Source organism: Palaemon carinicauda, chromosome 4, assembly GCF_036898095.1.
Source record: "Palaemon carinicauda isolate YSFRI2023 chromosome 4, ASM3689809v2, whole genome shotgun sequence".
Classification (NCBI taxonomy): Eukaryota; Metazoa; Arthropoda; class Malacostraca; order Decapoda; family Palaemonidae; genus Palaemon; species Palaemon carinicauda.
Genome location: NC_090728.1, coordinates 176,900,369 through 176,920,758, shown reverse-complemented (window position 1 = coordinate 176,920,758; position 20,390 = coordinate 176,900,369).

The window sequence follows — 20,390 nt, the reverse complement described above, 5'->3', positions numbered from 1 at the left end:
TCTGTATTGTGTAGAGTTTTATATAATTTTTAGCTAAGATTGTGAATTCCTTTAAAATCCTACAATGCTTGGTATAAACGTTCTGCACCCTCAAAGATTTCTGGCTGTAAACCCAAGGATCAGAGAAAGCTGCTTACTGTAGCCTTGAAATGCTTAAGGAAGGGAGAAACTTTGCGGACGTAGGCCACAGTTACGGTATCAAATTTACCTTTCGCTAAATCATGAAGGACCAAAAGAATACTGTATAAGGATGACAATGACAGCAAATGTCACCTTTAACAAGACAGCAAAAACAGTGGTAACTTCCTTCAATAAATACGTCACGAGGATGGCGTTTACGTTTCTTCAGTGGTGAGTCTTTGATTTTAATTTTTTTATTTATTTTCATTTACATATACAGGCAGTCCCCAACTTACGAACACAATAGGGACCGAGAGTCTGTTCGTAAGTCGTTAGTGTTAAATTTTGGTCTAGGGTAGAGGTCAACAAATAGCCCCATTTCATATAAAATAGGTTATTACAAATATTTTACTTAATCATATTACAGTAGTCTGTATAATACTGTAAAGTTCAGTACAGTAAGTTGTTTTATTATCCTGTACTGCACACTACATAATAGAAACTTGCACAAACAATCGGCCATACATATGCACTGCATTTCTGAATCAGCCGACTTAAAAGTAAAATCGTAGTAAATATAGTGTACTGTACATTTAGTACAGTACTGTACATTAATTCCTTTTTAAATAAATGTACTGAAAGCTATTTTATTGTTCCATTACCCATTTTTTTTTTGCTAGAAACTTACGTAAACAAGCGGCCATTTGCATTATGTACTGTACTGTACGTAATGTTTACCTTTTCACGCTGATCAAATCAGCTGACTTGTACCGTACTGTATTTACTGTATGTAATAGTACTGTGCATTTAACTGCTTCGTGGTTGTTTTGGTAATGTTAAATAAAAGGCAGAAGGTTAGTTTACTGAATTGTTCTATTTTAATTTTGACCGACGGAATCATTCTTTGTAGAGTATACGTCACGTATCTTGTGATGTCATATATTTGGCGGAAGAGCGCTGACAAACCGAATGATTTCCTTTCATTATGTTGCCGAGTAATCTTATTACAGCATTCCCATAATCGAAACACCGAGTAACAATATCAAGTGTTTTAGTGGTCTGTATCATTAGTTATGAGATTAGTACAACTTACCGTAAAGTTAAGAAAAAAAAAGTCTGATGACATATTTCTTCTGGCGGAAGGCGAGAGGCAAATCAAGTGATTTTCTTCCGATCCGTTACTATTCCCATAATCGAAACATCGAATAAGGATATAAAGAATTTTTTAATAATTTTCAAAGAAATATGAAGATTTAACTGCATTAAAAATCAAAATACGGAGAGAGAGAGAGAGAGGGGGGGGGTTGCGTATTCCGTTTATAACTAATAATAAGGTCTATCAACGAACTGTATGGAAAATGTGATACCCTATAATATATTGGCGCTGTTGTAATATTCACTATGAATAGATTTCGAATATCAAGAAAATTATATAAATCAGTGTTATTCGTACTACAGTATATGTGCACATAATCGTAATACTGCAGCGTCACCTCGAGATCAGCTAATCTCCCAACCAAAAGTAAATAAAAAGTAATTGTTGATTATTGAAATGCTCAAGAAATTAAAAAAAAAAATATGAACGTGCTTTAATAAACCACAATTAAACACAATAATGTCTAATGAAATATGAAGGCTTAATATTGAACGAAAAATTTAATACTGTATGAAGCTTTAGAATTAAGTACCCGTATGCGATTGACAGAGCGAGCACACACATACACACAGAAAGAGCTACAACGATTTCGCATGATACCTAATAATAAGAACTGTAGGGAAACTGATTTTCTGTAACATATTGGCGCTGAAGTAATATTCATCTTGAAGATATTTCTAATATGTTAAGAAATAAAAAAAAAATGCCAAAAGTCTGATGACGTTATATTTCTTCTGGCGGAAGGCAAGAGGCAAATCAAGTGGTTTTCTTCCGATCCGTTACTATTCCCATAATTGAAACATCGAATAAGGATATAAAGAATTTTTTAATAATTTTCAAAGAAATATGAAGATTTAACTGCATTAAAAATCAAAATACGGAGAGAGAGAGAGAGAATTTAAACTTGCGATGAAATCTACGGATGTTTACGAACATGTTTGGACTTCCGTCAATTTGTGTTCGTATCTCCGGATGTTCGTATCTTGGGGAGCGTCTGTATGTAACAATCTTTACATTATAAGTAAATTTAACTTAAAAAGTGTTTGTGTATACTGTAATAGGTTTATAATTGTGTTAGGAGGGTTTATAAAAGTTTAAATTCAGAGAAAAAAATAGAAAAATTATGAAAAAAAATATACCGTAGATTTCTGTTTCTGTTTCGTAATTTTTCAGCTATCACAGTGGTTTGGAATATAATACCCGCTATAGCCCAGGAATTACTGTACAAGGTAGAATAGGTAAAACATTGGTGTACAGTATTGTGCTTAAATGTTTATCATAATCTGTTAAACTTGCGAACATTGCCATCAATAATCCTGAAAGGAAGACAGAGTGAAATTGCCTTTAGTACTAAGTTTAGTATGCTGGATGTTGATGTTACTGTTCTGCAAAGTCAGTACCATGAACTATTCCCAGAGTACAAACTCTAATGGAAGTTTACTCTTGAAAAAAGTTGTTGTAAATAGATAGGGATATATATTACGCCACTTAAAACCACTAGTGTTTACTGTATATCAGCTCCTTGTCCACAGGGATGCAACCTTCCAGATTAAGCCAGAATCCAGTCTAAAGCTCGTAACGATAGTACAGTACTGTATATTGTTCGTAATCTTGAGAATTGACCAAATGAGACTGACTTTGCCAGCTGGAGCTGCAAGTGGGACTTGCTTGCAAATCCATGCGACTGCCCTTGTAAGGAGAGGAAGTCATTTGAGAGGTTTATCGCACCAGGCTCGTCAGCAAACATGACATCTGTGATCCTCCCCCTCTCTTCAAGTGAGATCATCCCATGGCCCAGTGTGCCCTGAGATAAAACCCTCTGAATGCTATCATAAGGTGTCATAAAGGGTATGAGCACTTAGCACACCCTAATAAGCTGTGATCCTCTTGGACCCTTCATTACTATGATCTGAAAAGGAATAACATAGATGGGGAAAACAATATCATCACATCTGAAAACTAACCATACTATACAAAGGAGCTACTGAGGGACTTAAATTTTGTAATCTTTAATAATAGGGTGCCATTACTTATATTTTATCAAACCTTTCAAACCGTTCAATCACAATCTGCATTCACATTTCAAATTTCCAGTCTCTTATTCTTAGGTCTTGTAGACATAGAAAAAGGAATTGGCAAGAATTACTACTAGCATGTTCAACACATCTAGATAATAACAGGTCACCTCATTATCTCAGAAATGTAGACATCAGTGAGATTCCTTTTTCTCCTATCTTGAGTGAATTACAAGCAATTATTTGCAGCGTATGTTTTGTTGGCATCCTGTAAGTATTCAGGCTTATTTTTTACTTTACAGTACTTTATTTACTTAACTTAGTTTTGCCCTGCTCTTTACTGTAAATTAATTCAGTACTCTTGCTAGTTTTTTACTGTTGCAAGCCTTGTATACTGTACTGTAATTATTTTTTTTTTGGTAACTACTGCAAGAGCTAGTCCTTTGATCTTGGCAAGAGGTAATTTTGTCAGGTATCTTTCAGGTTTCAATATACGGAAAATCACAAATTTTAAGTAATTTGTATTTTTCCTAACAGTACTTACCTCGAACTACTTTCTTAGGAGTATCTGGGATCTCCTCCCTAACCGACCAAGAATTTTGCGTAGTTCCCCCTATCTCCGTTACCCTTGTTGGGGCGCTCCGTGGCGGATGGATACTCGCCCTGAGGTGACCCGGGGTCAGCACGCGAGAGTGCGCAACTAGGTCTGAGTCGTCAGTAAGCGTATGTTTAAGTACTACTCGAACTCCTGTAAGACACTCGGGGTAGGATGGGTGGGCAATAACCCGAAAGTAGTTCGAGGTAAGTACTGTTAAGAAAAATACAAATTACTTAAAATTTGTGATTTGTTCCAACACGGATTACTTACCTCGAACTACTTTCTTAGGAGACTTACACTTTAGGAGGAGGGAGTGAATTACAGGCCGGAAGATTCCATTAACATACTGGGGCACGGGCCCTAGATAGGACCCAGTGGACAAGGTAGGAGAGTCGGGGAAAGCACGCAAAAGTCTACCTTAATTTAAGTACAACTCACCTTTATGTATAATGTGGACATGGGTTTCCACAGCATCTATCTCTCACTTGGTTGGAGAAGGCGTCCAGGGATTTCCTCGTACAGTCTTTCAGGTAGTGGGCCGTAAAGGTGGACTGCCTGGCCCGTACCTGCTCACATGATTTGGCCCACTGCGATGTTGGTATCAAAAGCCAAAGAAGTGCCTAGGCCCCTAATATCATGGGGTCGCGGGGTCCCAGGAACCGCGGATCCATCACTGTCGTAAGCCCTCTTGATGACTTGCCGAAGCCAGAAAGAGATCGTGTTCTTAGACACTGCCCTCTTGACTGGGCCTGAAGAGACAAACAAACTTGATGGCTGGCCTGAGTTTGGCTGTCCTACTAAGGTATTTTCTGATTGTTCTCACTGGGCACGGGAGCAAGTCCTCCGGGTTGTCTGAGTGAGGGATTGCTGGAATTGAGAACTTGAACCTTGGATCCGCAACTGCTGGGTTCTGGGTCTTGGGCATGAATTAGGGTAGAAACTTAAAGGACAGTTCCTTCCACCCTTTTGAGTGGGAGACCTCGAAGGACAAGCCGTGGAGCTCACTCACACGCTTGGCTGAGGCTAGAGCTAGTAAGAACCCTGTCTTGAGAGTGAGGTCTTTATCTAGAATGTCCTTAAGGCGTTCGAAGGGAGGCCTAGATAGAGCCTTGAGAAACTTGGCCACGTCCCACTGCGGAACCCTAGGGGCACGTGGGGAACAAGACTGCTCGAAACTCCTGATGAGCATGGAGATGTGGCGAGATGCCCCCAGGTTGATGCCTCCGAGTTGAAAAACTTGCCCCAGTGCCGCACGGACTCCTTTGATGGCTGGAATAGAGACCCCCAGGTCGTCCCTCAAGTGAACCAGGAAGTCTGGTTAACCACGCACGAAGACTTTCGGAGATACCCTGACATCCTGGAAGCTGTCTTCTCCGAGAACCCTTCCTTCCTTAGCAGGCGCTTGATAACCTCCACACGTGTAGCTGCAGGCACTGCAGGTTTCTGTGCAGTCTTCGGAAGTGCGGTTAACGTAGTAGATCTTCCCTTACTGGAAGGGGCTATGGAGGGAGTGTGGCCAGGTCCTGTAGATCCACGAACCACTACCTCTCCGGCCACCAGGGCGCTACCAAAGTTATCCTTGTAGCCCTTGACTGCCTGAGCCTGTTGAGTACCTGCCTGAGGATCCCGAAGGGAGGAAAAGCGTACATGTCGAGATTGTCCCACGAGTGCTGGAAGGCATCCTCGAACGCTGCTGTCAGGTCTGGCACCAGAGAACAGAACATGGGTAACTGAGCATTGACCCTCGTGGCGAACAGATCTATTACCGGGGAGCCCCACAACTGGAGAACCTCCTGCGCTACTTGCGGATGTAGAGACCATTCCGACCCTACTACTTGTCCTGTCCTGCTGAGGCTGTCGGCCAGTACAATTCTCTTTCCCGGAATAAAGATGGCAGTAAGAAGGATTTGAGCTGTGAGGTCGCACAGTTCCCTTGATCTCAGGCCTCCCTGCTTCTTTATGTATGCTACTACAGTGGCGTCGCACATGAGGGCTACTGAGTTTCCTCGAAGTAGATGGGCGAACGTCGCGAGGGCCTTTTGAACTGCCAGGAGCTCAAGCAAGTTTATATGGAGGGTCTTCTCCACTAGGGACCACTTTCCCTCTGCCGTTTCCTCGAGTAGATGCGCTCCCCACCCCTCCTTTGATGCGTCCGTGAAGAGCAACATCTCTGGAGGAGCGGACGCGAACGGTATCCCTTTTAGTGTGTTCTCCCTGTCGGACCACCAGAGGAGCATGTTCCTGGAGGCCAGAGTCATCTTGATTATGTTCTGCGGAGGGTCCCCCGATGACCAGAGGTCCTTCAGATTCCACTGGACTGGCCTCAGCTTGAGCCTCCCCTAAGGGACCAACTTCTACGAGAGCAGGTGTCCCACGAGTCTCTGCCAATCCTTGGCTCTCATTGGTGTGTCTGTCAGAAATGGCCGAATGACTTGGTCCAGTTTGTTCAGCCTCTCCCGGGAGGGGAATGCCTTCGCTAACTGGGAGTCCAGGACCATCCCTAGGTACGTCATCCTGGTGGTGGGGACTAACTGGGACTTCTCCAAGTTGATGGTGATCCCTAGATCCCCGCAGAACTGTAATAGTTAAGCCCCCTGCTCCTTTAAGGCTGCCTCTGAGGCTGAAAGTAGCAACCAGTCGTCGAGATATCTGATCAGCCTGATGCCCTGTTTGTGTGCTCCTTCTGGGGAGACGGTTTGAGCGCCCTCTCCTTGAGCCTTGATACTTTTGCCTGAAGGAGGCCTGGGCTGGAGTACTGCCCCAGCGGGAGGGCCGTGGGGATTGGTGCCAGGAAGGGAGGAGGCCTCCTGTCTAGCCGGTGGCGTAGGTGGGTAGGCCCCGTCCACTGATGTTCTCCTGTGGGAAGGACGTCTTGCCGCCGTCTGCCTGGGCTCCGACGATTCCTTCAGTTTTCCCACTCTCTCCAATGTTTCAGGTACCGCCTGAAGGGGGAACATGGTCTCACCCCACACCGGCGCATTCCTTAAGAACTTTGCCTCCCGTTCAGGGAGTCTACGGGGAAGCCTGTTAAGGACTGTATCCCTCCTCCTCAAGACCCAGTTTGCCGTCTGGGTCAGTGACTGGAAAGTTGAGGAATTTCATCGCTTCACCCCCCCAACGGGTAAGTTCCTGCAGTAGGGCTTAGTTTTCTGGCACTGAAAGGTTGTGGGCTAGTTGGAACCCTGCTAGGGTGCACGCCCACCAGTCCAGCCAGGAGGTCACGTTAACAATATCTGGGGAGGTGTCCTCCATCATGGCGGCCTCAGCTTGCGAGAAGACCATTGGGGCAGTAAGGCTCCTTTCATCAGTATTGCCCTGTTTCATGTTTGCGACGGCTTCTTCTAAGGTGCGTTGCCCTGAATGACGACCGCCGGCACATAGAACTTTTTCTGGGTCCTTAGTCCAGGCAGGAGCTTGAAGGACCCTTGGGCTCTTAGGGAGTTCTTATGCCCCGCAACAAACTGGTCGACATGTTCCATGCCCAGGGCTACATCGGGCACTAGGGGTAGGGTCAAGGATGGCTTCTGCTGCACCGGATTGTCCACCATCCTGCCCAAACCCGAAAGCCAAGCCTGCTCTGACGAAGGTTGCGGTTCGTCTAGCCTGTAATGGTGCCGTATTAAAGCTAGGACCTTCCTGTATGAGGACACCTCATCCGGGGAACACTCGCCGGTGTCCAACAATTCCTCTACCACCTGAACCTCCGTGTCGGCTGCATCTTCGATCACGGAGGGATCCGTGGGGCCGGACGTATCTCTTCCTTCATGCCGGGTTGATGGAGCGGCTGCCTCCGTCACGGATGGAGCCGCCGGGGTGGAGGTAGCCGTCATGGGTCTACCCCCTCCCGGGGAAATCCGTGAAGAACCATTTTCCAGTTGTGCCAGCGGCTGCTTCCGCAGCTTGGACGGAGCCGGTGAGACAAAGGACATAGGAGCCATACTGCTGGGTCTCATCCGCGGCTGCCCCGGCAGGACGGATAGAGCCAGTGACTTGCTGGGCAAGGGCAAGGAAAAGTGTGCCAACGGCTGCACCCGACGAGCGGACGGAGCTGAAGAGACACTGGGCATGGGCACGGAAGTGGCTCCAGCAGCCACCGAGGCAGGCACTGGAGCGGCAGGCGCCCTGCTCGACCCACAAGGGGGAAAAGCCACTCTGATGTACTTCCTCCTGGAAGAATTCTTCTTCTTACTCCTTCTCCTCGTGGTCTTAGCCTTCTTCCTCGCAGGGCCTGCGTAAGAGCTCGCCTTCCTCCTTTTGGATCTCTTCCTCTTCGCCTCCCGGCCGCTGGAATCCTCCGACGAAGATGAGCTTAGGACGAGGAACTGTCCGAAGAAGATGAAGAGGAGGAGGAGCTGTCGGAGTCCTCCGTATCTTCTGCTACTACTCTCGGGACCCGTGATCTAGCTACCGGGGTGACGGGCTGCATGAAGTCTAACGGAAGCGAAGCTGAGGGCGCCGGGGGCATGCATAGCGCACCTCGAGAGGCAAACCAGCCCTCAAACTCCTTTTCTTACCGTATGGGAACCTGAAGGGCGTCCTCTGCGCCGTCCACACAATGGAGTTGGGGTTCGAAGAGCACGTGGTCCTCCTTTCTTTGTCACAGCTGCCCCCGGAACTTGCTGTACCTGTAAAACACTGCCACGATGGGGGGGTAGGAACTGTTTCAGGCTTCCCCCACACCGGGTCTTCACTGGAGACGGGTCCTGCGGGCACCAGAACCTCGTCCACGGCACACACTTCCGCCACACTAGCAGACCCCCTACTCGTCTGCGTAGGCCCCACACAGTCTGCATCCCCGATATCAGACTCATGGGGAACGGCAATGGGCCGTTTGCCCGCAATGGACTTACCTTGTCCCCTACTCTGGGTAGGGGAAGGAGAACCTCTCTTCGAAGGCGCTGAGGGCGAGCTGATGCCCGCCTTCCTGGGAGACCGTTTGGGCGCCTTCTTCTTCTTCGTAGCAAATAAGGTCACCGGCAACTCCGGCCAGGACTCACACTCCGGACATGTGTAGGCTGGTGAGCACTTATTGCCTCTACACGAGGAGCACATCGTGTGCGGGTCAACATCAGGCCTGGACAGCCAAGCCCCGCAAGACTTACCGGCCTTGGGCCCGAGACAATGACACTGAGATTCCATAATGGAAAACAGGAACATGCAAGCAACACAAGTAACACAAGGAAAGGATAGGGAACACAAAGGGAACACGTGGTGCACAAAGGATGGGGAACACAAGGGAACACGTGGTTCACAATGGTGTGTCGGACGGGATGTGATCTACGCCACTACCAGACTCTTACTGACGACTCAGACCTAGCAGCGCATTCTCGCGCGCTGACCCCAGGTCGCCTCATGGCGAGTATCCATCCGCCACGGAGCGTCCCAACAAGGGTAACGGAGATAGGGGAAACTACGCAAAATTCTTGGTCGGTTAGGGAGGAGATCCCAGATACTCCTAAGAAAGTAGTTCGAGGTATGTATTCCGTGTTGGATAAACTTATTTTTTCTATGTCATTTTCCCAGTTACAATATTCCATTCCATTGTTACAAAATTAAATCCTGTGATAAATATTAATAATTAACTTGTTAAATAAACACAATATTCTTAAAAATATTTATTTTCTCAAAGCTGTGATAGAAAATATAAACAGACAAATTTTCTTTATTGCACACTGCAGTCATAAATATCTCCTAAAATAAATGCCTACTTTACACTATTGAAAATAAAAATTTTCAAAACATAACTATAGCAGAAGATTTATTAAAACTACCCAAAATATTACTACAACACACGCTGCAATATCAAGGAAAAGTAATATGATCGCACATAAAACAAGTTTACAGTACAATCACACAAACTACAATAGTATTTGGTAACCCCAATGTGTCTTTTTAGGGCATTTGACATCAAATATAGAAGCACTGAATTTTTATTATACTTGCATGATTTTAATCTAATCTACACAAGACATTCACACAATATTAATACAATGATAACAGTACTTCAACATGATCCTGTCATATTTGGTACAAATTTCACACAATTAGCTTTTGACAAACATCATAAACACATTAAAACCAGTATAGTATACATATATTCAGATGATCAAATAACAAAACAAAATCATGAGACCATATTCACTTTATAATGAACAAACAGGACTTTTGATTCTTACACATACATTTTCTGCCTAATTATTTCTCACTATAATCAAATCTGTAATCAATTTTTTTTTTATTGGGAATTAAAACTCATGTTGGCTTAGCTTTTTGAGATGGGGACCCAAAGAAGAAATTAAATTCAGCCTATTATAAGATCTACTTTATTATAGGAAGAAAGTTTCATATAAAAATAAAATGTCTTCATTCATTAAAGAAAAAGCAGGCACAACAGCAATAGGATAACATGCTACAATATAAGAATACAGTAGTTTTACTTCAAGATTTATACTGGGATCAAAGTTATAACATTTCAATTATCTAAGTATCGTAACAAGAGGCTTACAGAGAGAAAGATATAAAAGTACAATAGGCAAAATAATACATTTTAAGTATCAGATATTCTTTGTAAAAATATATTTTACACATTTGTGCTTTGGCTTTGTGCACACCATAATACTCCACAAAATGGCAAACATGTCCCTATAGGGCACTTGAAACGGCAGTTGACAATTATTTAAATCATTTGTCTGCACTATGCTCTCTGGCTTCACCCTCACTCTTCAGAGGACATTACTTGACAACTAAATCACTGATGGTGGACTAAAGACTACCGCTGTTGTGAAGGCCCTCGGTGATATATGGCTACACCATGATTGGTAGTTGTACTACAAATACAGTATGGTTAAGCTGGGCATACAATTATCTTAGTAATTTTTGTCAAACTTATGACGGTATAATTTCACGCCAGGCAAATGGAATTCAATTATCATTTAATTTATCTACAATGCATTTACACTAAAGTTTTTGTTGTTCATTAAAATCTAGCTTGATAATCTTAGACATTTATTTATATATTTGAAACAAAAATAATCATAAGCCTGTAGTAAAAACTTACAAGTGGCTATATTGTAATGGATTTGTACAGCAGCACCTTGGACCTTCACTGTGTGATACTTTTGTGTAGTACTTTACATTGAAATATATATTACTATCAACTGAGTTTGCCCTTTCATACAGAGGATATTACTTAAGTAGATTACTTCTTAAGAAGCCTTTACCTTTTCTCTTTCATTAACCCAAATTAAGGTTGAAAGTCCAAGTACCTACATAGGCGATAACCTTCACATTGTTTAAATGTTCTACAAGATATATATTGGGAACTGAATAAAGTAGAGGGGAAAACTATAAACAATAGAAAATATTAATATGAGGTTTTTGTGCAGACGCCACTTTCCAGTACTGTTTTAAAATTGAAATTTTGCAGTCTTGCCAAAATTCCCGTGGTATCACATACGTACTGTACTGTACTTCAGTTTATCAAATACATTTCTGAGAAAACACACAGATGAAATAATAAGAGATAATATGGAAGATTTTAAAAAGCCTCCTTCAGACTGGGAGTTTCTAGTGTAAAATGATTATTTACTCATTTTCATATAAATAATTTTGTCTCAACATTCCTAGACATAAATACCTCTTGGGGGTGATGCAGTGATAGAACACCCACTTATTAATAACCAAATTGTACATTATAGCATTATAAACTAGAATACTTCAATAGACCTTCATTTATGGATAACAGATATGGGCAGAAGTTACTGCACATAAAGAAGAAATAAACTCTTCTTCAAGAGGTTAATCATGGTTGGTGATTAATGGTCAATATGTATTAAGGAAATAGATGAAAAGATATAAATGAGGAATTCTGGAGAACCAGAGCCTAGCTTAATTACTTGGGAGACTTAGCATTAAACTTATGCAAGAGTAAATGGCCAAATACAAATCTTGGTAAAATACATTATATTCTAGTTCTATATATGAATGGCCGGTTTTGCTTTTATGGGTGGAGTCTCAAAGTACAATACCATCACTATAACAACATAAGTAAAATTTCAGCAATTGACAACAATAGCAGCTTATCCCATTCACTACAATCTGCCATAATGTATTAAATCAAATATAAAACATTTTCTTTAAAAATTACATTTTCTTTCCTAGATCCATCATCTACTTTAACATATTTTACTCTGATTTTACAGTCAGATTAAGTAGTTTACAGATATTCTGTAATTTTAGCCTTTAGTTTCAATTTCATACATTTATAGTACAACACAACACACGACAGGTAACTTATCTATATCAGGTTGTAGGCTGTGGGATTGGTACATAAGTATATTCCAGTACAGTGGTTTATATGGGTACATTCATGAGATAGTGGTACATTACAGTAAATTATTATCCCTGCCCGATACATATGAAAGGATGTTTTCAAAGGTTCATGTACTAATCATACTTAAAGTAGTAAGGCAAAACTGCTCTGTTGGAGGGTTTGTGTATTTTGGTTGATCTATCGATGCAGTCATTTTGATGGTTCTCAATACAATGGGGAAGCAACAAATACAAAATAGCATAATTGACTGTCCAAGATGAAAGTTTTGTGATTTCCTCAAATTATGACTACAATATACTATATCAATAAAACAAGCTGCACCTTGAGCAAACTTCAAGGTTTGGACAATCTTATTTTAGACTATGAGGACTTTTATCAGGCCTTACACTTAATGATTTCCCTTTTAAGTGATTTGGAGATGATTTCTGTATATAACCACCACAAGTATTTATGTAAACACGGTTGAAACCTTTTCAATGGCAAAATACATTGAGAAAAATTGATACCATGGCTGGCTATTATATGTATAAGTACTGTTTGTCCCTTTAATACTTGCTAAAATGCAGACACTTATATTCTAACAATGTAATATGATTAGTAAAAATTTACTAAAATCATATCATTATCGGAAAATCTTTAATAAAATTTAGTCATTGACTGCACCTATGAATTATGCTTTTACTATCTGTATTACAAAACTTATGATGGTTTATCCAGAAGCCTGTGAAACCATGCTATCAAGTTAAAGCTGCCTGTTAATAAATGGCAAAACACTAAAGCTTATGTCATATATGTATGCCACTTTAATAGTTACTTTCTACTACAAAGAGCACCAATCAGTGTATATATTAATTTCTCATTTCAAGCTACTGATAGATTTATTGGATAAAGTTTAGAATAAAATTTGAATCAGAAATTTTCTTACTCATTACAAAACAATAAAATCAACAATAATGTATAAAACAATTCAAGAATGGTGTATAGCATTAACAGAAAAATTACTGTCACATAGACATTTGAAAATCTACATTATATTTGTTAATTAAATCACATATTTTGTTGGAAATGATACGGTATTTGTCACAACAGAAGTATAGTATAGCTTTAACAAAACTACCGTCATCTCTTTTGGTCAATTACTGAAGTCATGGGCACATTTTCAACAATTCATAGCAAAGTCCAAATCGAGTTACATCATTATCGTCACTCGGAAAAGTAAAATGAGGTAGGGTACAAATAATCAATAAGATCATAATTAAAATTTATATTTTTATTTTGTCTTCATTGCCCATCATGTGGGGAAATCCTATACCACAGACATCCAAAGGAAGTTTTACGAAAAAAATGCCAGAAACTGCATATAGCAGGTTCTTCAAACATCTGGTATGAACTTAACGTTGCATATTATGCTAAGTAGTCACTTGAATTTTAGCTGGTCCGGAATTTCATCGTTTAATGTAGATATAAACCTACTTGCTTTATCGTGTCCCAGTTCTGTAATTGGCTCTTTAGCCAATATATATATATATATATATATATATATATATATATATATATATATATATATATATATATATATATATATATATATATATATATATATATATATATATGTATATTATTATTTTTTTTTTTTCAATTCAATCTCCCTTCATAAAGAATCTCTCTTATATTTATAACTCCATTCATGCTCTGTACATGATCAAATACACTATCTTTTCCAACAGGTGCTGCTGTATACAATATATAAAAAAAAATATTGAGCAATCTACAACAGAGGAAATAAAAATGAGTTGCATGTATTCATCCCTATATACCTTCCTAAGCTTTAAAATATAAATCCAGACCTGTGAGAGCTGAAGTTTTGAGTTATTTGTCTGGTTTACATACCTTATAATTAATAAGAAACCAAACTGAATCTGCCTAACATCATTCAAATTATCACTTTAATGGAAATTCACTTTACAGCAGACACTAAGAAACCTGATTCACACCAAAGCATTCTTTACTTTGAATATATGAAAATTTACTCAAAAACATTATACAGGTATCTCCACTAACTATGTATGTACCAAAATAATTTTCACCATAGAAGTTGTTGTTTACACACTCTAAAATAGATACTGAAAAGGCTTTACTATATAGCATAAGAAAATATATATCTTCTAAACAGCTAATGTTGTGCTGAAAAGTTATCTACCTATACAAATTCAAACGAAGTCATCTAGCGGCCAATTGATGCATCTCTTTGACAATTACCAAAAACAGTGAATGCAGATAAAACCACACCAAACAACTAGTTGTCCACAACAAAACTAACATCACGCTTATATAAACATACAACAAAGACACTCAAACGTGTATATATATATATATATATATATATATATATATATATATATATATATATATATATATATATATATATATATATATATATATATATATATATATATATATATATATATATATATATATATATATATATATATATATATATATATATATATATATATATATATATATATATATATATATATATATATATATATATATATATATATATATATATATATATATATATATATATATATATATATATATATATATATATATATATATACTTACATTAAAACAAACATATAAAGTATATATACATACATGTATATACTATATCTACACGCACACATGCTAATACCCCATAATACGTCGTCAATTGGTTCCAAAAGCCTCAAAGTAAATCAATCTAAGACAAAGGTCAGATATTTTCCATCCATATACAGTAAAGTGACTTACAGTATATATTTCCTATACATGTACTGAACACACAAAAGTACTTACAACCAACTATCATTTAATTAAAACCAGATACCTACATTAATAAGATTTTATGTGAAGTACAGTACTGTACACTACTTCATTCTTATTGTATGACATAAAGAACAACATAGGGCCATGTAGAAAAAAGTGTAACATTGATTTCACATTTGTATTTAATACTTGAGGATGAGCGTAAAGTTGAAGACTGAAATACTGTATGCCAAACCGACGTAAAGAGGGGCATTACTGTGTGTGTGTATATATTATTCATTATTCTTATATATAGAGGTAGACAAGCCTATGTGTTAGGATTCCTTTTTAAGGATTGACCAAGGTAGCTGGAAAATTATTTAATCTTGATATCTTACTCTTAATTCTTTCCTGGACTCCTACTCATACAGATATGTTCATCATGAATGCCAAAAAAATAGCTTAAACTTGAACATCCATCGAAGAGGAAAGACATCACAGCTTTTCACTTTTGACAGATGGCGACCATAACATTTTGTAGCTCGTAGAAAACAAAATGATGTGTCTGAATATCTTGAGTATTAAAATTCACTGTCATATCGTTTATTCTGTCAAAGTATGGAACATTCACACTTCCAAAAGGCTGCTTCAGGAAAAGGTATGCAAATTTCAGACTAAGATTGAATATACAATGGTATATGACTGTGAATTATTAATAACCATATTATGACAGCTACTCACTGAATGAATTACACCTCAAAAATAAGAAAATAGCAGATGACGATTCAAGTTTCCGATGAAAACAAATGAGACAACCATTAGTGTTGAAGTATTCCTTATCTTGATTAGATGATCAAGCTAAAGATATTTATTACAGAATTTTAATGCTTATTTCAAAATGGTGTATATTTCATCAATATTTATTACAATACATTATTGTATACAAAAATCTTATCTCTGCATTATAGAATAAGTCGCACATACTTTTAGACTGAAAACTTTACTCTACAGCACAAATTAATCATCAATTATTAGACCTTTCCAGTCTACTTTTAGTTGGTGTTTTGTAAAGAAATAAAAAGGTTGAGACCAGGTTTAGGAAGCCTAATTTTTCAACTTGGTTTTGGCTCCTCCCTTTGTAACCTGGTTTCTAAGTTACAGTACCTGTAAACCAAATCAGTCATTGCTGATCATACTCCTGCTTTTTCCTATGAATACCAACATTTTGTCTTCCCAACAATTAATAATATATTGACTATAGTATTTCACTTATCTTGAATCCTCTTAAACTTTTAAATTCTTTAGTGGTTTTGTTGTAATCTCACATTTATTTCAAAGTGAAATTTTCCCAGGATTCTTAACTGTATATTTGATTTATTCCCATAAAACCAATCCACTTGTACCTGAATTTTACCCTCCTTTTACTGTGTGAACAGTAAAATTTAGCAACCCACAATCACCAAGATTTTTTATCAACAGTAAAAATGTACTTTCTATGTAAAGCTATTCGGGAATTAACAAGAAGTCTCATTTTCCCAAGAGGTCTGTATAAATTTAGGGAGTAAGCAAGTCTACTCCTTATCCCAACAGCTCTGTGTAAAACCACCCGTTTCCTTATTTACAGACAATTCCTTGGACATAACTATCATTAATAGCTCAGCTGTAATATCATAGCTTATTTGGAAATGCTGCCTGTCGAGGCCATGAATAAAGAATGAATGAGAAAGGGGATGGTTGGGCCTCTACCATTTTATTTACCAGTGGCCCTTTCCACCCAGGACATACGTTATGGAAAATTTTTATCTTATAATCGTCAACGCATTTCACTTTTAAAGAATGAACAGCACATACATTCCAAGAATTTTCATTAAAATAAATAGTATTTGGGCATGAGAGATTTTGACATATGGTGTGCACTGTAATTCACATAACTTCTCATAATTTTTCTTATTCAATACATGCTTTATTAAATGTTGAACTAATAAAATACCAATAGCAATACATATATTCAAACAAAGTTAATATAATCCAGTTTCCTGAAACAATTTCCACCACAATGGTAGGCTTCTAAATTTTTGCAGTTACAAAAAATTCCTTCTTTTACCTTGAGCACAAAACTTGGAATAACTACCATTGCAAAAGAGGGACACAAACTGTTACTGATAACTTTTGTTTCTCACATCTCATGAGTGGAAACACTCCCTACCCTCTTGACAATTACGGTATTACGGTACATATTAATCTAATATACAGTAGTTGGCAAATAGTACAGCAATAGAATACAAAAGCTTTGTAAATTACTTGACAAGCTCTAACAAAATGACAATATTTTTAATGAAAAAGAGGATCCACCCCAAAACCAACTCAAGATATAGCTGCCCTTGAGTTTTAAGCTTCACCTTGCCCATGGTAAGTTTTCTAGAGGTTGGATATTACAGTACATATTAATCTAATATACAGTAGTTGGCAAATAGTGCAGTAATAGAATACAATAAAGTACAAAGCACTTACGTAAAAATATACTATAAATAATGACCGCTTAATATAAAATCCTTTAATCATATCTAGTTTCTCATGCCCTATCAAGTAAGAAAATAAGAGAGATTTTGTGCCCTTTTAGTTAAAAAATGCTGTTATTAAGATCTAATTCAACACTTTGCCCTTTGCTAGTCTGTGTTGATCTGCAATGAAACTTGAAAATTAAACACCTAATTCTTCTCGAATATAGTGAATGTTCAGTTACATTTGTTAAATTTTTTCAACTGAATCTACTGTACAGCAAATCATAATTTAATTTGCCTTAATCTATATATGAAAATTTTTAATGTACTATATTTCATTTACTATGGTTTATTAAAGAAAACAGATTGATAAAGTTTGGGTATGCCCACAATTGATCAACCACCATTTTCAAACAAAGAGCAAAGAAATACTGTTTTTTCAAGAAATTAACTAACATAAATGTTAGAGGTAAAAATAAATATACCTAAGTACTCTGAACAAAGATACAGCCTACATTCTCGATAACAAGTGACACTCATCACATTTGAAAATTTCAAGCCAGCTTATCGATCCTAACCACACCCATTCTAGGGATGTGTCTTGGAAAACCACTCTTAAAATACTATCACCTAGATTGAAAACTTAATCCTTTAGTATAGCATTTGTAATGACTTAGATGAGGAACACAAATTTTGATACAAATTCTAGTGTTACAATGAAGAGTTACCATTAAGCTTATTCTTTGGGAATCATGTCATTACTGTATATTACTTTGGAGGCTATAATAGTTTACAGTTACTGTATCATGTTTCTTTGTCTAATATTGAAAATGTCATGGATATCATTGAACAGCCAATCATATATATATATATATATATATATATATATATATATATATATATATATATATATATATATATATATATATATATATATATATATATATATATATATATATATATATATATATATATATACACACACACACAATAATGCTATCTCTATGTTGTTTAACAATAGGCAAGCGCTCTTCCTGGAATTGGAACTAAACGCTAATCTCAAAGTTTTATAGACCAACCTTTCCCTACTATACTTTTTAATTTTTTTTCTTTTTGTAACCCTATACACACTATTTTCCAAATTTGTCACATGTTTGTATGAATTTTTTAAAGCCACCTATTTTCTATTTCTTTAGATATTAGTTACCCAATGTTCCCAATCTTTCAGAAACCCATACATGGTGCGTAGAATTGACTGTGTTTTTCTCTATTCTAAGTTAAGAAATTCATATCACTGCAGTTGATACTTTAGTCTCCATTTTGGCTTTAGGTTTTCTCTTCACAAGATTGAATGTGAATAGAGTTTTCTCCACTTGATACATACAATATTTCCTATTTTCTCTGCATCCTATGAGCCTTGGCTAATTTGCTCCACGTCTTGATGAAATGTGGAATCTGAGAGTTAATAAATAAAATGGTTTTCTTTTTGTCAATAAATCATTAGATTATCGATTAAGAATAGCTATGCCATCTGTAAAGGATTTAATCAGATTAGTCCCCAGAATAGGCATTGATTTCAAACCCATACCAGATGAATTACAGCACGAGACAAATATAGACATTTTATAAAAGGTTGGCCAATTTAAAAGATGAGGGAAATTTAATAACAAATTTTTCTCTTCATACTCTATCGTTACCAACATCAAATGCTATGAAGAGAGTGTTCAGTAAAGTAAATCTCATAAAGACTAATATTAAAAATCAATTACAATTACTATCAATAATCACTCATATAGCTGTCATAAAAATTTAAGAGATAAGGAGGCTATGCTAGTACCAGTACAAAGTTAATAATGAAATGTTTAAATGCAGTAAGAAATAAGTATAAAGAAAATAATTTTGTGTGACTCATTAATTTCCTCTTGTTTTTTTTTAAAATAGATATCTTGCTATATTGGCCTTTATACATTACTAATATTCAAGAATATTAGTAACATTATTCACATGCTTACAATGTCTATAATTCTTATGGAGATAACTCAATGTTGTACATATTTATCAAATCATACTAAGTTGTATTCGGTACGTAAAATGTAGACCATCTATTAACTTATCAACAATAATCCATAATACTGTACATTATTTTCATTTCATGTAATGAATTTATGTATATTGTGTATTTTAATTTTTTATTATGTTTACTCTTTGGCATAATCTTTATACTGTATATTATTTCTACTTATTTCACTTTTCTTATCAAATAGAATATTATGTCTACACGGTGCGTTTTTCCCTCTCTTGAACCTTCAGTCTAAAGTCTAATCAAGAATTAAGATATCAATCATATATCAGATTATATAAAATACACTCATTTATATGCAGTATTGTACATGGAACTAAATACAAATAAATATTATTCAGAATTATCACCGTGATAATTGTGAATCTCCCATTATCCCTGTCTATTGGTTAAAATTCCGAAATGGGGATCAATATTGTAAAATTTTGAGTATAACATATAAAGAGAAATAATCTAGCTTGCTATCACACTACTCCTCAGTTCTATAAAGTTTAACTAGCAAACATTACCAAGTGAGACCAGAAACTTCAAAGAGGCGAGACAGACTCTCAATGTTCGGTGGCTGAGGAATTCAAGTTAGTGTTACCACCGAGCATGGAGTTGCCTAGCGCAGAAAATCCGGCATCCTTGGTATGAGCTTCTCAGTCCGTTTAATGCCACTTGACTGCAGTATGAGCATTCATTTGCATTTTATGAAATTTATTTTCTTCCAACTTATGGCCATCAGTTTTTATCCAAAAAGGATAAATACTGCAGTATATCATACTATACATGTAAAGTAGGTCAGTCCTCCCTCCT